At 38.5% G+C, this 25341-nt stretch overlaps 1 protein-coding gene across 6 annotated transcripts in view; it reads left to right on the top strand.

Moving 5' to 3' along the window:
- The window catches only part of ptprfa (protein tyrosine phosphatase receptor type Fa), a 264589-nt gene that overhangs the window by 44464 nt on the left and 194784 nt on the right, over positions 1-25341 (top strand). For 3 of the 6 annotated variants that reach the window (XM_017479533.3, XM_053683709.1, XM_017479531.3), the window contains exon 1: positions 20727-20986. The exons of 2 other annotated variants lie outside the window; for them this stretch is intronic. The gene's annotated coding sequence lies outside the window, so the exon portion shown is untranslated. Of the gene's footprint in view, positions 1-20725; positions 20987-25341 lie in introns of those variants that run through there. One more of the 6 variants, XM_053683706.1, reaches the window with a different exon arrangement.

Below are 25341 nucleotides of genomic sequence, written 5' to 3'. Positions count from 1 at the left end.
TCTGCTGGCAAGATCATGACATTCTGGCTAAAGAAAAGCAGCCCTAGAGCATGATGCTGCCACCACCATGCTTCACTGTGGGTATTTTGGTGTTGTACTTTTTTTTGCACAAATCTTTTGAAATTATGGAATTATTATACCTTTTGGAATTGATCTTATCAGACCATAATACATTTTGCCACATGGTTTAGTAGTAATTTAATTGAGCTTGGATTTTTTTGTGAAAAGGACTTCCATCTAGCCACCCGCCCCCATAGCCCAGACATGTGAAGAATACAAGAGATTGTTGTCATATGCAGAGTAATCAGTACTTGTCAGATATTCCTAATGTTACTATATGTCTCCTGATAGCCTCCCTGGTAAGTTTTTGTCTAGTCCTTATATACATTTTGGAGGGAAATCCTGTTCTTGGTGATGTCACTGTGGTGGACCATTTTCTCTATTTGTTGATGATGGCCTTACAGTGCTCCTTTACATCTAATGTTTTGGACATTTTTATACCCCTTTACTGATCATTACCTTTCAGTGAGTGAGATACAATGCATGCTTTGCAAGCTCTTTGTGGACCGTGGCTTCAGCAGTCAAATGAAATGAGAAAATGTGAGGAAAATCCTACAGAAACAGCTGGTCTTTATTTGGGGTTAATCAGAATCATTTACTTGATGACAGCTGTATGATAATTACTCTTGTGCATGAGATTGAATTTGATTTGTTCGTTTTGAATAAAGCGACATCCACAATTATAAAAGGGTGTACACACTTATGCAACCAGATTAACTTTTTAAAAATGTTCCTATTTTTTCCTAAATTGTTTGTTTTTCACTTGTTGTTTTTCACGTTGTAATTTCACATTGAGGGTAGAAATGGTTTTGATTTATATTAGTTTCTTTTCTTTCTTTTTTTTCATCACAGAAACCTGCCATTTTAACAGGGGTGTGTAGACTTTTCTTAATATCCATTGTAGTTGCCCTTGTCAATACTGAATATACTGTTTTACAAATAAAAACGAAGTATGTGCTGGGCTATATCTCCGGGCTAACTGGAGTTAGGCAATATGCTTTAAAAAGACACACATAGTCTGATTAGAAGCAGAGACTACTCTTCTTAAAAAAATATTTGTTCATGGTAATGATGCTCCTTTCAATACAAATTTCAGAGAACATGGTGGAGGGATCGTCATAATTTGGAGCTGCTTTGCTGCCGCAGGGCCTGGACCGCTTGCAATCTTTGAGGGAAAACTAGTTCTCTCTCTAACAATGAATTCAAAATTTTATCAGACTTTTATAGGAGAACTTCAGGGTAACACTCCATCACCTGAAGGTTAATAGAAGTTGCATGTTGCAACAAGACATGAATGAATGAATGTCAATTATCGCATAGTTGGCATTTTTATGTCACAATTAATCACTAAATTAATATGGAAAATTATGTTACTTTCATTAATATCATCAGTTAAGAGTTAATAAACTTATTTGTAACTACATATATATATATATATATATATATATATATATATATATATATATATATATATATATATATAATATAAATAAAAATAATTAGTTAGGGGTCATCGTTAAGGTTATGTTAAAATACAAAAAGGATTATTAGCGTGTTAGTTAATAGACTTATCACTGAACTGTTTAGCAATGCTTTCTACTTTATTAAATGATTAATATGTTAATTTAATGTGTTCATTAAGGAACCATTATTGTACAGTGTTACCCTTACAGGAAAATTCCCTGTTCCTTATTCCCTATGTTATTGCTCACTCAGCCACAGCTTCCTCTTTCCATGCAGAGGTGCTTTTTCCAGAGCTCTTCATTATTGCTGATAAGCATGTTGACATGACTGTCAGTCACTCTGGCTAGAGGGGTAAAGTTCACATACAAGAGAGAGAAATGTGGAAGACTTATCACAAAGTGTTACTTTGTGCGTTTATGCATGTGTCCATGGGTGGGTGTGTATGTGTTTGTATAACCAGGTCCAAAGTCTCTGCACCTCCTGGAACTTTTTTTTTTCCCACCAAATATTAAACACTGATCCAACGTTTTACTGATCTGATCCATTCAAGAACCATTAAAATAACTGAGGCAAATCCATAGTTTATCTCTTTGAGAAATAATCATTTGAGACTGAAATCTGTTTGCATATCTTGTTAAAAAAACATTCATTCATTCATTTGGTAAGTCAATCAGTTGCTTTATTGTGATGCTATTTATTTCTATCAAATGGTAACACATTATGCTAACAATGTTTATTGTTGTCATTTAAAACTAGCCTGGCCAAAAAACAAAATGTATGAACCTTTCTTCTTATACCAAATGACGTTGACTAGCTAAGACATGTTTGGAGTCTAAATCTTTTATATTATAGAGGGTGTGCATTGACGTCACTTTCCCAATGGAACACGTCTGTAACGTCACAGGACTATATACAGGAAGTAATCGCAGGAGCAATGTCTTTATTAACAACACAGCAGGCAAAACACAGGAAACGCAGTCTAAACTGGACAAGGATAACTGGGTTAAACATGGAACTTAAAGTCTAGACATGGAACGAGAACAAACATGGAAATAAGACCTCTATCATGCATATCTATAAACATATACGAATAATACTGCGCGAAGTGCACAGCAACACGAGGGGTTTAAATAACCAACATACTCAAACTAAATACAGACACCTGGAGTAAATTAAGACACACCCTCGAACATCAACCAATGCTTTCTCCCGGAGCTCCAACGAGCACCCCCCCCTCCAATGGCAGTCCGGGACCCCCGTGTGATCTGTCTCTCAATGTATCGGAAAATAGGGTGGCCTCCACCGGATAGCCGACAGGCGGAGCCCCACCCCCAGCAGGACTGGAACGCTGGACGACGCCTCCAGCGGGACTGGAACGCTGGACGACACCCCCAGCGGGACTGGAACGCTGGACGACGTTCTCAGTGGGACTGGAATGCTGGATGACGCCCTCAATGGGACTGGAACGCTGGACGACACCCTCGGCAGGACAAGAATGCTGGTCGGCGTCCCCAGCGGGGTAGGACAGCGGGACAGCTTCCTCGGCTGGACAGAACAGCGGGACAGCCTCCTTGGCAGGACAGGGCAGCAGGACAGCTTCCTCGGCAGGGCTGGACAACGGGACAGCTTCCTCGGCGGGCTGGAGCTCCACAGCTGAGACCTCCCCATAGGTCGCAAGCTGGAGCTCTGAGGACACCATGTTGACCTCAGGCGGGATCTCCACAGCTGAGACCTCCCCGTAGGTCTCAAGCTGGAGCTCTGAGGTCGCCATGTTGACCTCAGGCGGGAGTTCCACAGCTGAGACCTACGGGGAGGTCTGCAGTTGCGGTTATCCCCCCAAAAAATGTTCTAGGGCAGCCTTCGGTTCCGGACTGGGCAGCGTGACTGGGTTCTCAGCAGGGCAGGAAGGTGGAGCGTTGTTCCGTGCTACGGGACGGGGCGAAGCCCTTCCTCCACGTTGCGGAGTATCTGATCTATTTCATCCTCCCACTGCTTCCACTGCCAAGAGTAGTACTCCTCCTGCTGCTTCCACTACCAAGCGTAGTACTCCTCCGGCCGCGGGAAGTCCCAGTAATACCGAAACTTCCCGACAATGCGCTGTCCTGCTACTTAAATGTTTTGGCGCAATATTCTGTAATGTATCAGGACTTGGAGACAGGAAGTAAGTGCAGGAGCAATTTCTTTATTTGAAACTTAACTCAATAAACAAGGAAACAAGGAAACAGACAGGAACAGGTGATCAAACATGAAAACTGGATACGAGGCATGGATCAGAAACTGGACACGAAAACAAGAATGCTTACCATACGTAACACATTCACCATACAAACACTCTTAGTTAACGTAACGTAAAGACTGCGCGATGTGCACATCAACACGAGGGGTTTAAATGACTAACACAATCAATACTAAATCATAGACACCTGGAGTAAATCAAGACACCCCCTCAAACATGAACCATTGCTTAAACAAGGGGAAAACCAAAACAAACCAAGGCGCGTGTCCACATACAAAAGTCTCGTGCACGCGCGCTCCCTAAAGTTGCACGTGCAAGTCGACGCCGCAGTGCCATCTGCTGGCGGGAGCTTAACAATGCCCCCTCGGCCGGACTGTGTGGCAAAACATCCAGCAAAATGGCTGGTTTTAATAGTGGAAGCTGTGAAAACGCTAGTATAACTAATAATTATCGACTTAAATTAAAGGCAGTTGGACTCGACAGTGACCCTTACAACTTGCCCAAGAACATGTGGTCCATGGACATTGGCATGTGGCCAAAAATCGGTTTTCCCGACATTTATATACACCTGATTTAGACGCCGGGGAAATACACTAAGCAAAGCCTGAATGCATACAAAAGCCTTGACGCTTGGTCCTACTTCAAGGCGAGATTTGTTGGCGAAATTAATGTGACAAGAACACCAATAAACATTCTGGTTGTATGTGGACAGGCATGGACAAATATTTTTGTTTTATTATATCATTTTATTTGGTAAACCGTAAGCTAGCTAGTTGTAGTTTGTTTGTAGCTAACACTGCTTCCGCTTCCTAACGTTATATATCTGTGAAGGTAAAACACAGTCAGAGAATGAATGAGCCCCCGAAATTCATCAGTGGAAATAGGCAGCGTTTAAAAAGAAATATGTAGCAAATTATTCATCATTGTACAACATGAATACCACATGCCAAAACAATTAACACTTCCACTGCTCCACTTAATAAAAAAGGAGTGAATGGTTTTTTGGCACTCTGTAAAAAGAGAGCTCTGAATTCTTGTTGCATCTCTTAGCACAGTCGATCGCACAACAATTCTTTCCTCATTTTAGATGCATTTTTTTTCTGTGTTTTCATGGAATTCACACTGTACACTAATGCTGCAACTCAGTCTTTTTGCCACTCAGTGGGCGTGACCGCAGTGACGTCACGTGCATGCCCTCTATACCACAGCTACAAGGCTAATGTAGCCAGCAAGTAAATTAAGTTTACAGCTATGAGTTTAATATTATGCAAGTAACATATTTACACCATCACACACTCACAAAGACTTGCATATATGTTTTTTTGACACTGCGTGGTACTGTTATCTGTTTACAAGCAAGGACGTTACATAGTTCAAATCTTTGTAACAGCCATCTCAAAGGCTGAATCAATCAGTACGTTTACGTGGACAACAATAATTCAATATTAACCCGATTAAGACAATACTCTGATTAAGAAACTAGCATGTAAACATGTAGGCGAAATACATGTATATAGTAGGTGAAATACATGTATCTCAGCTACTATATAATAGGTCAGTATGGGGTTTGGGACGCAGTCCATGGCTTCAAGCAGTTGTCTATTAGCACGTATAGCATGACAAATAATTAACTGCACTTGAAGCTTTCGTGAAATTAAAAATTAAACACCCAAAACTGTATACGGTACCATAACAAAGACGAACTGTATGTTGATACGTGAAATTCTGGAGGGAACGTCAGACGGCGTGGCGTGGGGACGCAATGACGTGTGCCATTAATCGATCTATGTTCTATAACATGTAACACGGGAACATGAAGGGTGTATTCTAAAAGCGACTCATGTAAACACCTTAATCACAATATTATCTTATTCAGAATAAGGTCAATAATTAGATCATTGCTGTCCATGTAAACATAGTCACTGTCATCCTTATCAGACACAGTAGTTTACTATCACTCTGTGAACTCCGGTAAGAAGTCTGGCCTAAATTTTTAAGTTAGAAGTATAAATGACATTTTACTGAGACAAACAGTATTGTTTAAGGTAAATGTGTTATTATTTAGACATGCAGATTACACAGTGCTAAAGTAGAGGCTACAAACTATCCTTACTTCTTAGAAACATTAGTCTTAATCTTCAGTCTTGGCTGATCAACTACATTTAAGTTAAGAAATTTTTTAAAAACTAAGCGAAACTATTGCTTTAACAGCTAACACTTGATACTGGCTCACTCATTATTGTCCCTAGTGATGAGGTCTTTGAGAAATTCAATTTGTTTTATAGTTTCATCAGTTCCATTTGGGAGAAGGCTGTATAGGTAGGCAATTGTGGGCAACATTAAGTCTGTTCCATTTGGAAGGCAGCATATATAATATCATAATAAATAGTGATATAAGACCAATATCGTGATATGAAAATGTAATCACTAGACTGTGGAAGTACGAGCAACACACACACACACACACACACACACACCAGCACACTATTCTCCATACATTTTAGACTTAGCCAATAACAACCAAAGGTTATTTGTGCACGCACACGTACTCACACATGCACACTGGAGATCTGAGTGTACCATGGCCATGCAAATCACCCAAGCTGTATGCTAATGGCTCGCTCCATCTCAGTGATAGATGTTGTAATCCATACAAATGAAGTCAGTAAAGATTATCGTTAATTGCCAGGACCTGATATGTATTATATCACCACAGAGCCTGTGTAGCCATATTGAACGTCTGATTCCATTTATCCAAGGCGTGAACGGCAAATTGATGAGGGCCAAAAACGTATTTCCTGTTGCAAACGAGATTGAGATCTCACTTCGAGCCTGCAATGAGGCCATGAAATGCCTGTGAAAATGAAATTGTATCTCCAGGCTCTTCTCCTTTCTTTGCAGAGAACATAATCACAGTACAGATAATTGAGGGCAGCCCTTGAACACCAACAGTAAAAAAAAAAAAAGAGGATTGGTTAATTGAGTGTGTGGGTGTGTTTAAGAGAGGGAGAGAGAGACAGAGAGACAGAGTGAGAGAGAGAGAAACGTGTGTTTGCGTGAGTGTATGGGTGTGAAGTGGTGTCCCATCCAGGGTGTATTCCCTCTGTATTCCCTCCCAGGACAAAGTTATTTCTGAAGAAATCTGCTTATTTAATAATTTGCTGACTTTTGAAAAACTAGTAAATAAACAATTTAGACATTAATTTCATCAATAATGCATCAAGTATTTAAGAAAGTAATAAAGCACAACCAGAAGAGTTAAAATATCAACATTCACCCAACAGGGTCCTCTATCATGGGTAGATGATTATCATCAGAATAAAATTAAATAAGCCAGCATGAACAATTAGGAAAAACACATTAAAATCCATTAGGGACCACTAGATATCCATAATCAAGTTGAGTATTTTGTATTCAGCATGGATGTCATCCATGCGATGGAGTGGCCACAAATGGACAGATATTTTCCAGGCCTGACAGAGAGATTAATATCATACTTGTAGCAAAGGCTTCAGTAAAGGAGACAATACAGTGCTGAACTTTGACAACTAAACTATATTACACTAAATTAAATTACATTAGTGGGAAATACAATACAATACAATGCAATACAATAGTACTAACAATATGGAAAATGAAATCGTGGATTGAATAATGTGACTTATACTTACACAGAATTTAGATGGTGCATTTTACACTCTGGGTTGACTTATAGTCTGGAAAATACATCATTCCATTCATTTGGTAACGTGTGTACACTCCTAAGACACAGTGTCAACTATTAATGAGCAACACTCATTGTATGTATTATCCGTACTACTGCCTTCAGTCAACAATAATGAAACACAAACAGTTTGAGCCTGTCAAACGACTGTAGTTAAAATAATCACTGACTAAATATATTGTCCAAAGAGCCAGATTGTGTTTAGATTGACTCCACTATTTTATCAGGACAGGTGCAAATAGAGCATCTGCTGTAAGATAATAAGGGATGATGATGATGATGGATAGCGGTGGATAGCATTGCCGCTTCACAGCTTCTGTGCATGTTCTCCCAGTGACTGCATGGGTTTCCTCTGGGTTCTCCACTTTCCCTCTGTTCACAAAATAGATAACTCTAAATTTCTCTAAAGTATGAATGTGTGTGATGCCCTGCAAAGCTCTGACATCCCATATGGGGTGTGTCCCTATGTTGCATTCAATGTTCCTGTGATATGCTCCAGATCCAACGCTACTCTGACCTGGATAAAGTGGTTAGCGAAGCTGAAGATGAATCAGCTCCTCCAGCGATTTTATCATTAATATATAGTAGAGGTGGCTCAAATGGGAAAATCCTACCAGTTGATAGAAAGGACACAGCTAAAGGACCGTGCATGCAAAGGTACTTATCATGGGAGCACAAGAAAAAAGCACTCAGCACCAGCTCAATCAAAGCAGATATGTATTATATCATAAGACTCAGTGCAGAGAACAAGCCAGATAATGCAGCATATAGAACAGCATACACTGAGAGACAACCAACTGGCAGAGATCATATACAGGAACAATGATCAACCTTAACATGAGCACACAGATGGGCATGATTGGTCATTGTCATTCTGATCAATAGGGAAGAGATTAACAACATCCTACCCACCGAGAAAGCATGGCCTGTTGTGGACTTCTGGCCATTGTTGGCTGTGGGATGGCTAGAAACCAAGCATTTTCCTTTGCACCACTTATGAGCTACTGGTACTATATCACCACTGTCCATAGTGCTGTATTATTTCTCAAACACAAAGGCAAAACTCTGAATTTGGCAATGAAAAGTCCTGCAGTTTCATTATACAGCTGAGGTTTGTTGCATGAATACATTTCAAGAGATGTTTTTGTGCTGTGCAAGTTTGTTATTTGTTCACAGGGCATAGCTGGCTTGCAGTCGTGCACCTATCATTGTTTAAAAAAAGAATAATCATAATAAATGCTTTATGAATTAAACAAATATGCCTAATACTCGGGGGGGAAATGTTGCATAGGAGGACCAGGGAATAGCTACAGCATAATGCATTAAGGTGTTGGAAAAATAACCTCTAGACTGGCTGACATGCTGGCAAAATCATTGTTAAGTTGAAGTCATGCAAATGCTATTTATTTTTGAGAATTTAAATTTTTTTTAACAAAAAGTAAACTCCTGCATGTACACACATCAAATGTTAGAACAGAGCACATGGATTAAACATGCTCATGCTGGTTTTGATCAAATGTAGTAATACTGGTCTCTGTTAAAGACAAAACATATTTATGGCAGCTGTGTTTTATGAATATAAATTTTTATATTCATCCTAAGCTGAAACTGAAGCTGATGTTTAAAAAGAGCTTCTTTTAAATAAAATGGAGGTTTGGAATATTTTGGTCAAAATGTGACCCAACAGACAAGCCATTTTGCTTATGTCCCATTGTAGTACTATCTGTGGGCATCTGGATCATTGTGTAATGTGCACACCCAGCTTTTACATGTTTAAGTGAGATCTTGTATGATGGAGATTAAACCATGCATGAGCAGTGCTGATAATATCAGATTCGGCCTGCAGGCTGAGGACATGTCCATTTGTCTTATGTCTAGAACTGTTTGAACCAATACACATCAGCGTTATTTCCATCAAACGCCACAGAGTATGTTTTGATTTGAGTATGTGTATGTGCATCTCTGTGTGCATGATAGGATTATGAAATGAAGATTTAAAAAAGATAACATTTGCATGAGCTGAGGGCGTATTGGTGAAAATTTTTGTGAAATGGCATGCTTCCAAGTTTTTCAGAAACATGACTTGCACATGGAATTACCTGATGTTACATGCTTCCAGTATTTTCCAGTATAGAAGTGTTTTTCAGGGGGTTTTTTTTCTTTCCTTGACCCACTGATGACACTAAGCCTATTCTCGATACATTTACTGAGTGACTATGCTCTGATAATTACGATGTGCTATTTGACTGTTTCTAACAAAAAATATTGTCGTGTATATGATACATTATCTGGAGGTTAAGGCAAACACACGACATGGTTGCTGTTCAAGTGGTTAAAGATGTGATAACACAACAGAAAATACTGAGTATAAGTTAGCCAATGACTGAGGCTTATAATGATCTTGCTAGCTATAACATGTCTGTTTTTCGATATATGGACAATGGGAAATGACAGAAACAGTGGAAACAAGAAAAATACATCAGAAATGTCAGCATTTCCCTCTAATTTGTTAATAAATTGCTAAGAACAGCTTCACATGACTATAATTACAATTTGATTATATTTATTATGAACCACAAACTTTTAAGGTTTCTGCCATATTGAGAAATATCAACATTCTGTCATGACTTTTGAACCTTGATCTATTCCCACAAACTTTCTTTGCAAACACAGACGGTTTATAAACAGACAAACAAGACATGTGTCATAAGGAAACAGTAAAAGTAATAAACAGTCATAGCAATATTATGGTAAGTGGTCTGCACTTACACACTGTTATTTTAACCTTAGCAGTTCCAAAGTGCTTCATACTGTGTCTCATTCACCCATTCTCACACACACACACACACACACACACACACACACTCATGGTAGCAATGCAAGCTAGGTGCTAGCTTGCCATTGGGAGCAACTTGGGGTTCAGTGTCTTGCCCAAGGACACTTTGGCATGTGGAGTCATGTGTGCTGGGAATTGAACCACCAACCCTACGATTAGTGGGCAACCCACTCTACCACCTGATCCACAGCCGCCCAGAGCTTATAATAAGAAATGATAAGGATCACATAAGGAAAGTAAAGGTATGGTAGATGGTTTATAGAGCTTGGTAGGTCAGTCGGGACAGAATCAGGGCAGACAAGACAATTTGATTCACTGCAATAAAATGTCTGAGTTGTTTTTGAAACACAGCCCCTATTCTACCTACCCTAAAACTCCTTGTGTGTCAGACGTTTTGTTTATTATCCTCCCTCTTTTCCAGGATCCATGTTCTTCCTGTCATATCCCACCTGTAATACCGTCTCACTGACTCACACTTCAGGGGTGGGCTCCTAGGACACACACACGTACACACACACACAATCATAAAACACAAGGGTCCTTACCACCATAACGAGTGGCTCCATCAATACACCCAGATCCCTTCATCTCTTTCCAGCAGTGTGTCTCGCACCAGGGAGTGTGTGTAAAGCAGGCCCGAGCATGTAACATAAAGGGGTAAGAAATAGTTGAAATCTGAGACACACTGGAAAATGAGACACGTCCAAGGCCACCTACAATGGTACTGTTGCTGCAGACCCAAAAGCGCAAAAAATATTTGTGGAGATTTTTCTTTCATAGAAATTGTTCATTATTGATTTTTTTTGAATGTCTAATAGCAGCGAATGTCTAAAAGATGAGTGGATTTGTGTTTTATATTAAAATACTTTTTTTGCCCCTTGGAAGTGTCTGTCTCATTGAATAAATGGTATAGGGAGAGAATGGGAGAAGATGAAAAAGAAATGGCAAATAAGTCAGCAATAGACAGAGATAGACTGAAAAAGAAATATAAAGATCAAGAAAGAAATGTGGAAAAGTGCAGATAGGGAAGAGACATAGAGAGAGAAATATCGCATGAGAGACAAAGGCATGAAAAAAGAGAGAGGTTGTGTTTGAGTCCTGTTCTTAAAAATACCCACAATAGGCATTTTTTCCAAAAGGAAGGCAAATCCAATAGCACATTAGAGAATGACATTGAACGGACAACTAATGATCACACTAACCTTCATGGTATAATTTACAAGGAATTTGACTTGTCAGTTACTGAAATGACACAGCATGTGTCTTAATTCACACACTGTGCACTTTACTTCTTAAAGTGAACTGTAACTGGAGCAGATTGTTGCTTCGTCAGCTTATCCTTTAAACTGTGGGCACTTTTTCTTTACAGGAGAGAGCATGAAATTAACCAACACCTAGGCATTCATTTATTAGCTTACATTGCATGCACACATTATGATCTCATGACCTCATTTAGCATTTCATGCCCACATTAAATGATATGCATAATTAATTATGCCCATAATAAATAATTAAATATATAAGGTATTTTCATCCAGCCCCTTCTTTCTGAAGCGCTAAACAGCACATACAGCATTTTTATCCCTGCTTAAGGATCACACTTTCAGTACAATGTAATAGGCTATTTCCAGCTATTTCATCATGCGCAAAATAAGCTATGCGTATCAGTTGCTATTTTATAAACTGTTAGACTAATAATGAGTCTGAAAGTCGTAGTGTTAAATAAAGACAATTTTGCAGTGATGAATGAATTGGAAATATATTAGACTCATATTAGATTTTTATTTTTATTTTTTTGCCTTTGCGCATCATCATATTTCTTTTACAGTGTCTTTCTTTAAACGTTACATCATATTGCAGTTGAGAGCAAAGGAGAAACAGAATTACGTCTCATCAGTCTGTATTTTCTATCCCCCAGTTTTTTCATGCTTAAAGGAAAGTGCTTTTTTTCAAAAGCAGTGGTCTAGACTAGGGATGTCACAATACCAAAAATCTAGTAGACGGTACTGATACCACCAAAAATACACGATACTCGATACCAAAGTCGATACCACGGTGTGGTATGAAAAAAATTCAAAATAAAAAAAGGGACAGAGAGGGGGATATTTTAGTTATCAGACACTGTCTGACAATGACTAATACAACAGGGCTAAGTGCTAATAGCAAGTGCTAAGGTGCACTCCTAAATGCATGCGTGCACACACACACACACACACACACACAAAAAAAAAAAACTTATACTCTGAATGCAAGTATTAGTTTAAATTCACTGATCTGGTGGCAGGCCAAAAAGATTTACTAAAAGCATTACCATTTAAATAATTATCAGTGACATTAGACTACATTTAGCTGACAGGACACGGGCTGAATGGCGATGCATTGTGGCCCATTAGGACGTAGTTTATAACATCGCAATGCGTTAGTGTTGTTAACAAATAACTGGCTATCACAAACATTACATGGAGCATAACACAATGCGAGCTGCCTCAAACAAATATAATATAGGGCCTGGGTTTCAGGTGCTTCGCCAAATTCCAGGTGTTTCCTCGCTTTGTTTGAAATTAATGATACACCGGCAACCGATGCTACCTTTCCTCTCTTTGCCTCTCAATGAGTCAGGGCAGAGCTAAAATTGTCGCCGTCTTCTGTAGTGTTTCACGTGTGCTTGTAGTTGTTGTTGTTCTTCTTTACCACTTGTGGACCGGCTAAAACACTTGCGCGTATTTGCTACCCCCTTCAGTTCCAGAAGAATTGCAACCTCGGTACCTTCATTAGCATAGTACCGACGCTACTGCAGAAAAACAAGTACGGTCACATTTTAAGAATGTTGGTACTGACTTGGTTCCGAAGTATCGGTTCTTGTGACATCCCTAGTCTAGACACACCTGGGAAAAAAATTCCGATATGTTTACAAGAACAAGAAAAATCTGTTGATCTTTGGTAAATGAATTATGCAGGTACTTTTAATGATCTGAATGGGTTCACACAGAATAAGGAGAATTTTCCTGTGTAAATATTGACTTTTGAACTTCAGTTTGGAAGTTTGAACTTAACTCGGAATATGACCCTATTTTCTTACACTATCCACCATATTGACTATCTAGCACCTGTTTATTTATTTATTTATTTATTTTATAGGGCAGTGACATCTCAAATCAAACAATAACAATTTGCACTAAAAAGAAATGATATGTATGCCACATGATCATATCACTGATCAGTAACAGAACAGACCTGGAGTATCAACAAGAACAGCCAACTATGTACAGATGGTTGCTACCATCGAGTATAGAGCAGTGTCCAGCGTTATGCACTTAACCTCATGTCCAAAATGTACTGTATCATGGCTTTTGGCAGCTTATGTAAATGTCTTGTGTAATTATTTGCTGGAACAAAGAGACATTGGACACACTGTCCATAGTAGAAATTAAACTGCAACATCTTGTTCTAAGCCTTGTTCTCAATTGTAGCTTTAAAACATATAAAGGACCATTATGTCAGAGTCACCCTTGAGGTCTGTGTGTCTGTGGGAGCAGTTATTTTTTATTAGATTTTCTCTAAGTTTACAGTAGACTATATTGGGTGAATGATGTATGAAGGACACAGGACAACCAACGAAATGACCTTACAAGTCATTTTGACATGTTACTGTGAGTACATTTGGACCCCATAATTACAATAATACAAGTGTGTGTGTGTGTGTGTGTGTGTGTGTGTGTGTGTGTGTGTGTGTGTGTGTGTGTCATCCTAAAAGTGCTGACATTTTGCATAAAAAGCTCCATGGATGCATTAACTCAACGTGGACAATTTGGAAACTCATCCCAAACAAGAGGGTGAGGTTTTATAGGTTTTCTATATCTATGGCTGTTTTCTATATCTATGGCATGCATTGGAGAGTAAATACTAAAGTTGTGTCCTAAGTGACGTACTATACATGTACACTATGCACTGTGTACTCTACCTTCTAGTGTATGAATTTTAGAAAGGTAATATCATCTCAAATGGAACACTAGAGGGTTTTTTTTTTTTACTAACTGGAAGTATAAGCCGTTTCCCTATAAGTAAATGAAAACAAATTTCTTGTTTACTGTTTATGTCAACGTTACCTTTTATACCGAACATGACCTTCGTTACCATCAGACAGTGGCATAAGGCAGGGGGCATTTTACGTTAAACACCATGAAGATGACAGTAACCTGTAAACTTTGTAAAAAGTAGAGCTTGTGTAGCACGGAAGCACGACAGTGATGCACGAGCACAAACATGTTTATATCCAAAATGCTCCTCTGTTCAAGGGGTTGGGGAAACTGGTGCAAATTGCTTAAAAGATTTAGATTAATTCCAGTTTATTTTCATTATATATTGTATTTACTAAATTCTGTAGTTTATTATAACGGAAGTGATCTGTTAGTAATGAGGCTGTGTTGCACCTCACTCACGGTGTAGATGCGGTGATACACAGTGGGAGTGCAAGTAAGATCTGCAATGTCTAATTAAAACAGTATGATCAAAGTAAACACAAGTAAAATAATATGCCTAAAGGACATGAGTAACAGAAACCACAAGGTGCAGTGAAAGTGAGTTTTTATTATTAATTTAGGACTATAGTTTAATTATCAGTGCTTCTTGTGCATCCATTAAAATAATGCACAGATACTTATTTATCTGACTGATTTTTCTCTTGACTTATGCCTGTTTTGTTCTTTGGATTGCTGTTTTGGTTTGGTCTAACTTTTTGATTTAACTTGGATACACATGGGATGCTCAATAAGCCAGCACTCTCAGCTGTTCCTCAGCACCTGTCATATGTAAGGAAAATGACACAGAATGTTCTGTGTCCATCCAACTTAATACAACACTCTGAAAGCTTAAGTCAACACTGTAGGTGTTAATGATTAAAAACTCAATTATAGAAATTGGTTTTGTTTAGCACTGTGAGAGTTAATTGAACATTCATTGTGTTAATGATACTGTTAATGAAATGCTTTAAAATTCAACCCAGACTTGATGTACTAAGTCAAAGTGGCAAACTCATTTGAGGTTGAGGACCAGAATAAAGGGGCCACACCAATCAATTCTCATTCATAATATGTGCCTTACTGATTTTATAAGGTTTATTCCAATTGATATCAGTGACTGGCTGATTCATTAGTTTATGATAGAAAGTTTGGGTTATTAATACAGTGTAGTGCTGTAATTTTATAACAATAAACAGTACAAATAAATTGTTCTATAACCTCTTCTTGATATTCAGTAGGCATCACAGCAGCAGCATCTCTGGACTATAACTGAAATCAGACTCTTGCTTTTTGAGAGCTGCAATTCGAAGAAGACATTTATTTTTTTGCATATACCAGCTTGTTGGGAAGCTTGGATCAGAGCGCAGAGTTAGCCATGATACATGATACTGGAGTGGAGAGGGTTAAGGGCCTTGCTCAAGGGCCCAACAGAGGCAGCTTGGCCCAACCCTGAAAGCTTGGCAGTGCGAGGACTTGAACCCCCAACCTTCTGAGCAATAACCCACCTTAACCACTGAACCAATACTGCCCTGAATTAGCTCATTTAGCTGGTTTGTCCATAGCTGCCCAGTATACTGGCCATAATTTTTCTGTGATTTGTTTCATAGTGCCTTTTGGACATGGCAACCCTACTTCATTTGTGGTTTATTTCTAAATACTAATACATTTTTGTGGTTTATTTATAAATATGATTTTTATTTTTATCTGAGTCTGCATTCAGAATCCACCTTCTGTTGATTTTTGCATTGCAAAACCCTAGGCTATATGGGTTAATTATCATGTATGCACCCCTGAGAATGGGAAACAGCACCAAATATTGCAAGTAAGGGCTGAAGAACAAAAGTCCACAGGTATACTGATATACTTCTTCCTACTTAGGTGGAACTGGGTGGAGTCAAGCCAAAATCTAGGGAGGGGAGTGTGTTTCAGGTTGGTTGTTTGTTAGTGTGTTGTTTCGTGTTGTGCAGCATTGTGTGAGTTAGGAGTTAGGATTAGGGTTAGGTTTATAGGTGGAGTTTAATTAGATCCAACTCCACCTCCTTGACATTTGGATCTGCAATTAGAACTATCTCAAATAATGCCAACATAATAATGCCAACAAAGGAACCACTCACATTTAAGTTAGTAATTGTATCTGGGCATCCATAAAGGCCAAAAGACAACAAATAGTGGATAAATCAGTAAATGTGATTTGTTCCCTGTACTAAGCGGTTTGTCCCAGCTTTTAGGTTCAATTACACTGAATTCTCTGCAAAAATACCTTGTGTACAAAGCTGACTATGAGCCGAAATGCAGTTTAAAACAATACGCAAAATGTACTTTCCCTCTGCATACATATGTATTTAATGGGGTTGTGCAAAAATATGGAAGCAAATTAGGTGGAGAAATGGTAAGTTCAGCTGATTATATATTTGGTTTGATGTAGTAAATGGCAGCCAGTTGATTTTATTGGTCTCTCACACCATTTTGGAGAAGTTTTTCCCCACTATACTTTACAACATTGTTTTAGTTCATTGATGTTTGAAGGCATGTTTATTCACAACTCTCTTAAGCTCCTGGGGCAGTGGTGGCTTGACGGTTAAGGCACTGGGTTACTGATTAGAAGGGGTTCAAGCCCCAGCACTGCCAAGCTGCCCCAGTTGGGCCCTTGAGCAAGGGCCTTAACCCTCTCTGCACCAGCTTTGACCCCAGCTTCCTAACATGCTGGGATCTGTGAAAAAAAAGAATTTCACTATGCTGTAATGTATATGTGACTAATAAAGACTCATTATCCCATCACAGCATCTCAATGGGGTTGAGGACTTTGACTTTCCCACACCTTGATTTTTTTTCTTCTTTAGCCTTTCAGATGTCTATTTGCTGGTGTTTTCCTGTTGCAGTGTCCTGTTGCATAACCCAATTTCAGCCTAGTTTAAGCTGCTGGACGAATAGCCTCACAAGAATATTGTGGTATACAGCGGAGTTCATTGTTATCTCAATGACTGTAGGTTTCCCAGATCTTGGTCCCATCAGTTCAAATAACTTGTTCCAGAACTGTTATGGTTTGTTCAGTTAAAGAGCGAGTGAGAGAGAAGTGCTTTTTCCTAGCCATCCTTTTATGTAAGACATTTTTGTTCAGTCTTATTCTGATTGTGCGGTCATGAACATAAACATTTAATATGCTTGTAGAGGCCTGTAGATCACATGATGTTGCTCTTGGACTGAATTTGCTGGGATGCCCACTCCTGGGGAGACAGGCAACTGTCTTGAAGACTCTTCATTTGTAAACAATCCTTCTCATAGTAGAATTGGTGAATTTCAAATTATTGGGAGATGACCTTATAACCCTTCCCAGATTGATGGGCAGCAACAGTTGCTTCTCTGAGACATATACCTGAGTGTTCCAGAACACAAAACATGTTCTACTTTTATAGAGGTAATCACACTTCTTGATGATCGACTAATCTTGTGCATTTCTATAGGAACACCTGGCTGCTAATTACTCTTTTAATAGGAAGGGTGTACTTATTTTTTCCCACCTGGTTTCTGCAAGTTTTTTTTTTGTTGTTGTTGTTTTTTAGTTTTTTTTTTTACATATTGAATTCTGTTGTGTGTATCTTTTTTTTTTTGTCACCTGAGGTTATTTGTTTGTTTATAGAAGTTGGTGAGGATTATACAAGTTTTCTTTAGCCCTGAAAAAATAAAAATTTAGAATTGAAGGAGGGTTTACTTTCTTGTTTCCATGACTGTAGATACTTATTCTGAGAGTAGTTTTCATTTAATAAGAACTTCACAATTGACACAATTATTTCTTTGTTAATTTCCTGCATATACTATACTGTGCAACAGTCACATACAAAGAAATGCTGTGGAGCAAAGATACCTTCAAAAATAGTTAAATGAAATGTTTCTACAGTAATAAATGAAACAAAGTCCATATCTGGTCTGACGACCGTTTTACCAGCTAATTTCCTTATAAAACATTTAGTGCAGTTTTATAAGGAAACTAGCTGGTAAGTTTTTCTGAGCATCTTGCAGAACTAGCCACAGTTCTTCTGGAGACTTTGACTTGCTTCTTATTTTTGCAGCAAAACCCAACAGCCTTCATTGCTTTTTTTTTTTTTTTCTTTAATCTGAAAAGTGGTATCTTATGTAATATGCTGCTTTCTTTACTGACATACAAACATTTTTCTGTAACATTTAATTTTGTGCTAGAAAGCTAATATTTAGAAATCTAAAATGTTTTTGTACTGACTCGATAAAGTATAAGTGATAAAGTAAAAATCTATAACAAAGTTTGTACTAAAATAAATTGGATGCCTAAAACTTCTGCACAGTACTGTATATATTCTTTAGGCTTGAGGTTTTTGACTGCTTTAAAGTTGACCATTTCCACCACTTCACAGCCAATATTCGCCAATGTGGATTGAATATTAGCTGTCTAGCCAGTGCATTTTGCAACACAAGAATTTGTGTTCGCGCTTCACTTCCTCACATACAGTACATACAACTTGTCTACGGTATTAAAACCTTACTTCCACTGCTACTATTAAGTTATAACAGGAACTAACTTGTATTGCAGACAATGCATTCTTTAATTCTTTAGTTAATAAAAACATGTCATTGTTGACAAATTGCTGTGATGTGAGAGAAATAAAACACTTCTGGGTGTTCTAGTATTGAATCGATCAGCTTTGGGGTGGTAACGCATCACACCACTCCATCATTGATTATTTTAATGTGATGGTACATCCTCACGTGTTTATTCATTACTCTGTGTAGTGTGTGAGTGTGAGTGTGTGTGGTGTTGTCGAAGAGAACACTCTCATTTCCTGTGTTAATTTGTCTGTTTAAATTCATCCCCAGTGTGTGAACACCTCATTTGTATTTCCGATTTTGCCGTAATTGTGTGTGCGTGTCATCACGTCCATGCAGAGCTTGAAAAAAAAACATTCCTCCTGCTTCAGTTTTAAACGCACAGAGAGAGAGAGAGAGAGAGAGAGAGAGAGAGAGAGAGAAAATTTCTCTCATGCTCTCTGTCCAGCTCTTGCTGTCTCTCTTATTCTCTGTGTGTTTTGTAGTCTGTCTAGAACAATGTGCCACAGTCTCCTGTAAATGACACAGTACTCATATGACTTTAGTTTACATCACTATAGTGATATTACCCAGTAACCACATGGTCTTTCTATGAGAACGCTCTGAAACTCAGTGATCATTGTGTTATCCAGCTTCTGTTTCCTTAAAGTCTGATAGATTCCGCTGTATACTACATAAACAAAATCCGTAAGAAAAAATTTGCTTTTTGTACATGTTGATTATTGTGATGTCTCTTTATAAACTATAAAACTTGATTGATTTAATAAGCTCTACAATAATGAGCGTTTGTACCGTGGGATAAATTGTTTGCACAGAAAGTGGGAGTGTTGCAGGTGATTTACAATGAATAATTGTGTAAATTATATCATGTGCAAAGTCCATATGTAAATTAGATTTTAAGTGATCAAAGACACTTCATTTTAAATTTATTATACAAATGGCAGCTGTAACCTCCTTCAGCATAAATCTGATACAAAGTGTGGCAAAAACAAAACAATAATAATAATAATAGTAATAATAATAATAATAATAAAATAATAATAATAAAGCATACTTCTTCCTCTTATTATTATTATTATTATTATTATTATTATTATTATTATTTAAGAATTACATTGACTTATGCTTCACTGCTAATGTTACTGGATCATCCTCAATTGCAAAAACTGGATATTTATAGGAAGAACAAGCAGTGTACTTGTAGATTGATGGGGGAAAAGCATTTTTAGTATTGGGAGGCAAAAATCGTACTTTGGAAGTGGGTGGAGGAAGAAACTGGATTTTGGAAATCAAATTGTTTTGGCTTTTTCAAATGAGGTGTTGGGATAAAAACTGAAGTGGGGGGAAACTATGCCTATGGTTGTTTATTCTAATTATCAGTTAGATGGACAGGTTATATATGGCTGATTTGAAAAATAATTTCTGTATGATTGAAGGTCAGTGAGACAGAAATATGGATTAGCAGTAGACACTACATGGTGGGTTACAGTCAGTTAACACACACCCTCCTTTATCTCCATTATCTTTATGACTGTACTGCCAGTCTGTCTGCCTACGTTGTCTCATATAAACCCAAATGTCTCTTAAGTCTCAGTAACACTAGGCGGACTCATCCTGGTTACACTTACCTGTGCAGGGACCTAATGGGGCCGCTCTGTTGTCTGATTGGTTGAGGAGTGTAAATCCGGCCCTTCAGGGGCTTGTTGTAACTCAACACCTGAGAGAGAGAGAGAGAGAGAGAGAGAGAGAGAGAGAGAGAGAGAGAGTATGTGTCTGGACTGGCCTTGTTCCCAGTTTCAGAAAGCTCACGCCTCTCCCTCGAGACACACTTTCTCTCACGCAGATACACACACACACACACACACAAGCACACTCCCTCAGCCTCAGCGTGTCAGGCAGGTGGATTTGTTCGGCGCACTCATTCAGACTGTGACCACCTGGAGATCTTTCTCTCCATCGAGCTGGATTTTACTTTTATCTTATTTCTTGGGGAAATAGCAGTGTTTCACGCCTCTATTCATACTGAAGGATTTGCGCTTCTGATTTACCTTGGCATTTTTTTCTTTCACAGGGTAAGTTCACATTCAAATTCACATTTATATTTCTGGTAAATAGTTCAAACGTTTTCTAACTTTTGCTTCCTTTCTGTCTTATATGGGTTTTTTTGCCATTTTAAAATCAGAATTGTTTGTAGATTAATTTCACATATTTTTAGCTGTATAACAGCTGTATATTTTAGCTGTATATCATTTGCCCCTGCTTCAGTATTCCTGAGTTTAAAAACATCTCATGTTGCTTTATTCTCACTGAGAGAAATGCCTTGGCCAGAGGGCTTGATGTCGTACAAGGTCTTCTTCCTCAACCAGAGCTAGAATTCACTCTTTTATTACTGCTGTTTGTTGGGTAGAATAGCGGTGCAGTTCAAATCTAAGTTTTTGTGAGCCTTGCTTTCATATGAGTTTGTGGAGTTTTCAGTTTGTGGAGAGAAAAAAAAGTCAAGTTTCTCCTCATGTCTTCTTTTCCTTCACGGTGCTGAACCTCTGACCATGCTGGCCTTCCACATTTCTGACTTCTTTCTTTCTTGGCTCTTTTAAAGCTGAATTTTTGAATTGTTTCCCTTCCTGTCAGCTTTCTCTGGCCGCCGCATTCTGACGTGCACTGATGTCTCAGGTTGTTATATTGTCACTGAAATGAAATTAAATGAGATGGCATGATTTGCAGTGGAGAATGAGCTTCCTTTGCTGTGGGATCTTGTGTCTTGTGTTTATTTTGATTCTTAAATAAACCACCTGCAGTCGACACACACATACAGTAGCTTTTTTTTTTAACACTGTAAAAGGTATCAATAGTATCACAACTTACTCGCAGTATGTGTCCTCCATCTTATGCTTCTTTAAATGGATTGATTTTAAGTTGGTGATCTTCAGACTGTAGTTAGATGTTAAAAGTTTTCCATGTAGTTCCGGAGAGAATCCAAAGAGTTTGCATCATAAACATTAACTTCACTTTGACACTCTTGAGTCCTCAAACAGTACGATACTTGCATTGTGCACTGACTTGGATAAAACTTGGATAAAAGTGCCTGTGTAATGAATAAATGGAGGAATAAATGGTAGTGGAAATTAGTCTTCAAAATTCAGTGACTAGTTTTTGGTTATTTTGGTTTTTGGTATTTGAAATTTCAGGTTTGATCAATGCAGCAGGTTTTTTGCAGGGGGACATTTTTTGGTCTGCATAATTACTATCAGTTGCTTGTTAATACTAGTAAGGCAAAATAAAATGGCATAATTCAGATTGCAAGGGGACATAACGAATAAAGGATGAAAATATCTTGGACATATAAAAACTAAAAATACAGATGTGTGTAGTGAGTGGTGTGTCCTGTTAAAAAATAAATGACAGTAATATATAGTTGAAAATATATTCAAATGTTTTATAATGTTGAGGAGCTTTATGACTATGTAATACAGTTTCTAATAGTTGAGAATTAAAGCATATGGGTTTTTCTTCTTTCCGAAATCAGCAGAGTTGAAGCGATCTGATTGTGTACTCCATAAAAAAAAATGTCTTTTGGTGAGACATCAGCGTGGAAAAGCGTGTGTTTGTGTGTGTTCATGTATGTGTGTCCACATGACTGGTGCTGTGCATGACTGTGGGTGAATAGGAGTGTGTATAGGAAAGAGACCCTCCATCTCCAGGGAGTGATTCCATTTCAGTGAGGCTTATGTCTTTCAACAATGTCTTTGTCTCTCCTAATCCTGCAGACCTGTACTCACCATTTAGCAGTCTCTCGCTCTCTCTCTTTCTTACTCTCCCCCTCCTCTCACTGTCTATCTCCTTCTTTGTCTCTCTCTCTCTGTCTCTGTCTTACATGTCCCCACACCCCACACATGCAGGATGCTTTCATTCATAGCGACAAAATAGGTGGGTGAAAAGACAGAGCAACAAGTTGTGTTAGTGTGGGTGGGCATAGTGAAGAAAAGGGTGGGTTTACGGTCAGACTTGTATAACCCCTTCTACCCCTCCCTTGCCCTGTTCTTAGTGTTTGAGCCCATAAAGGCATCCGAGGCTGTCACTAAAGGTCATGACCTTACCGGGCTTTTGCGCTCCACCAATATTAACTTCTCTTTCAAGCCCAGTGATGGTGAATGATTTATATAACCTCTGTTTCCTTAAGCTTAGACATCTGCCTGTTTAATACCTAATCATGATCAATAAGCAAAACTTCATTTGCTTTAGGTCTTTGCTAGTTAAAGACAGGTGATATGGCAAAAAATTATCCAGGCATCCATGACCAACAAAGAACAAAACAGTTCCATTACATGCCATAATATTGCTTATTCCATAGTACTTCTGAAATCTTGAATCTGATTCGTCAGAAGGTGTTGAATCGTTTTCTGTAATGGCAGCTCTGACAGTAATTCCAGTTGCAAGGCACATCACAGGTTTAAATGAATTTGGTCATTCTAATACTTTATTATGTGTAATAATGCATTTACCAGGACATGTATGATGGATTCTCAACATAATCTAAGCCTAATGAATTAATGGATTAAAAAAATGTGCTGTTATTTATCCCAGAAAATTGTGTAATAATTGATATGATTTCTGTAAGGAGATGTTTATTTAACATTTATGGAAGAAATATCGGGTGTCAGCACTTTGTAACAGGCAGTAGATTTTCCACAGTGGTTTAGTGGTTAGCACATTTGCCTCACACTTCCAGGGTTGGGGGTTCGATACCTGCTTCTGCCCTGTGTGCACGGAGTTTTCATGTTCTCTCCTCATGCTTCGGGGATTTCCGCTCCCAGTCCAAAGACATGTGTTGTAGGCTGATTGGCATTTCTAAATTGTCCATAATGTGTGAATGAATGAGTGTGTGTGTGTGTGTGTGTGTGTGTGTGTGTGTGTGTGTGTGTCCTGCAATGATTTGGCACCCAATGTCCAGGATGTCCCCCACTCCAGGCTCCCCACAACCCTATGTCGGATAAGCAGTACAGAAAATTGGATAGCTGAATCAATGGGAAATATGTAATGGCTGGCTAATTGCTATGGTATAAGAGGAATAAACGACTGCAGGACAAAATCAGAAAAGAATAAACTAAGTTTCACCAATCCTATAACTGCCTGTCTCAAAGTGTTTTATTCCTTATACAACTTCTAAAATGCTAGCAAATACTGATGTTATTCATATTGTAACACACTTTTTTTATTATTATTAAATAATATTAACTAGAATATATCATGGTCTACATGTTTTCAGCTTCCACCCCCTGCTAGAAAGGCAAATGCTATTTCTGGTTTTAACAATCCAGAATAAGTTTTATTTAGTTTGGCTGAGGTTGTAGTTTTCCACTTTTCACCAGACTAATGAGCCATACCAACCTGACACTAACATCACATACACACACACACACACACACACACACACACACACACACACACACACACGTACGTTACATAAGTGCTTAATTCCTAATGAAGGTTGTGAGTTCAAATGGATTAGATTCCCTCTCACTTGTAAGCCACTTTGAATAAAAGCGTCTGCCCATTGAATTCAGGAGCCACAAGACAGGCCCCCCCTCCTACAGGCATCACACAGGGACCTTAATAAAGGTGGTTGAGTAAGTTGGACACAGGAATGAGCATGTCTGCTGACTGGTATGTCTGCTGAAGTGAATACCCCCAAACACACACACACTAAAATAGGGTTGTCAAAGGGACTCTTGACAGTGATCTATTAACTGGAGTGTTTAAAGTTTAGGGCTGAGTTTCCCAAAAGCATCTTAACTAGAACAGAGTGTTCAAAGTGATGCTGCATGAATAGCAAACAAATGCATCCTAAACATTGTGAAGAAACAGGGATCACTTACTACCAAGTACAAACATTTGTAGACTTGATATTGAAATGTCTTGGGGCAGAGAACAGCTTTATGGATGAATAAAATAAAACTGTTTATGCCAGGGTTAATTAAGAGAACCAATATGGCAGAACACATTAGGACGTCCACTGCTGTGCTAAGTCAACTCTCAGCTAATAATCACACTGAGAGTAAGCAACATTTCCCTCTCACAAGTGCATATTAGCATTATCCTAATGTAAATATTTGGCAATAGCCACTTTGTAGGATTTAACTCTACTCTCTGAGAGATAACCATGTCATGCTATCATGTATCAAGCTATCGGTTAGACATCTATCAGTCAAGACCAGCTGTGTAACCTGTGTTTAAAATGAACGCTTTTATCTCGATAGCAGCACAGTTGCTTATGGAGACGGGGTATGAACTCAGAAATGTGCTTAATCTCTCTGACTTTTTGAGCCCCAACAATGCTCAAGCACTCCAACCTGCACTGCGGGGTGATGGGTGATTTGTGAGTGTGTTTGTTCATGTCGAAGTAAGGCACATTAGCGTTGATGTCTGGATT

This window comes from Ictalurus punctatus, chromosome 11 (genome assembly GCF_001660625.3).
Source record: "Ictalurus punctatus breed USDA103 chromosome 11, Coco_2.0, whole genome shotgun sequence".
Lineage (NCBI taxonomy): Eukaryota > Metazoa > Chordata > Actinopteri > Siluriformes > Ictaluridae > Ictalurus > Ictalurus punctatus.
Note: the sequence above shows the minus strand (reverse complement) of the source record. Positions and strands in the feature narration are given on the sequence as shown.